This window comes from Solanum pennellii, chromosome 12, assembly GCF_001406875.1.
Source record: "Solanum pennellii chromosome 12, SPENNV200".
Lineage (NCBI taxonomy): Eukaryota > Viridiplantae > Streptophyta > Magnoliopsida > Solanales > Solanaceae > Solanum > Solanum pennellii.
Window position 1 is genome coordinate 17,125,016 of NC_028648.1, and position 1,556 is coordinate 17,126,571.

Consider the following 1,556-nt stretch of genomic DNA (forward strand, 5'->3'; position numbering starts at 1 on the left):
AACGTGACACCCGATCCTCTAATCTCGTTACTTTAGTTCATCAAGCCTTCTTTTATACCAAGGCATCATCATTAACAAAGTAAATTTAGGATTCAAGATTCAATTGCCTCATCATGCTAATTTCACCACAATTATATAGAAAATCACATCATGCATGCACACAATTAAGCATATAGAAGACTTCATAATACTACCCAACACATATCATTCGCTATTAAGAGTTTACTACGAATAGCATAAACCATAACCTACCTCCACCGAAGAATTGTGATCAAGCAATCTACTTTTCCAAGCTTTGCTTCCCTCTTCGTTTCTCTCTCTCTCTCGATCGATATTCTCCCTCTCTCTGTTCTTTCTGTTTTTCTTATTCAAACCCTTTTTCTCTTACCCTAATTAGCATATAATTAAGTATAAAAGATGATAAAATATAACCCACTAATTATTTCAAGGTTATCTCCTTTAACCCCCAAGTAATTTAATTATTAACATTAAACCACTAACTTTATAATTATAAGCAGGAATAGTCCAAAACGCCCCTTAAAATTTTTAACAGAAATCCGACCCAGTCAGGGTCACACAGCCTGTGACGGTTCGTCACGACTGTGACGGTCCGTCCTGCACGTCCGTCACAAAGTTCAGAGAGTTAATTCTGTGGAAGGATTTGTGACGGTCCGTCGAGCCCTCAACGGTCCGTCCTGCCATTTCGTCGTGAAGTTCAGAGAGTCGATCTCAGTATCCAAATTTCAGAATTCTAAGTGTTTTGGAACGAGACCCCCTCGACGGTCCGTCGTGCCTATGACGGTCCGTCGTGGGATCCGTCGACTCAGCCAGTTTTTCCAGAAATAAAATCTGCTGCTCAAAACGACTAAACAGGTCGTTACAGATGTACTCTTAGTTGAAGCCTTTTATGTGGTTATGAAACTTTTTTAAGAACATAGCTACGTTTTTTTAACTCGGCATGGAGAGGGATTCAATTATTGTCTTTTTTTCATACAAAAGGATAGTCAGATTAACAAATTTTAAGCATCTTTGATTATGAGCATGTTTGCCTCATAAGATGTTTGTTTCTTTTGTAGATTGAGTATCTTCCTATTTCCTCATGGGAAACATCACATCTGATCATGAGTGAATTTTTCTAGATATAGAAGGAAACTTTTGAAAAAAGATCATTACTGGGTCATTTTATGTATGTTGAACAACAATTTTCAGAGTTTGACCTCTCTGATGAATACACTTCACAACACACAATTGTACAATATTCTAGCATCGTGACTCAAATGGAAGCAACATCTCAATCATCACAAGCAACAAGACATTAGAATGTTTTGTTGACATTATAAGATTTTTCCTTAGATTCAGAAATGAGTTCTTAATTAAATTCATAAGTAAATTGGGAATATGCGCATCAATAGTAAGCAAACTTAAAGCTACTATGATTTCATATTTAACGACAATTATTAAGAATTAATTGATGTAAATGATCATTTTTATGTAGTGGTAATATGAATCTAGACGAAACAAATCTATCTTATGATCATTTTTGAACTCAACGATTG

General features: G+C 35.7%; 1 pseudogene; it reads left to right on the forward strand.

The window, feature by feature from the left end:
- Window positions 1-1,319, forward strand: part of LOC114075195 — a 5,514-nt pseudogene extending 4,195 nt beyond the window's left edge.
- The last annotated feature ends 237 nt before the right edge of the window (window positions 1,320-1,556 follow it).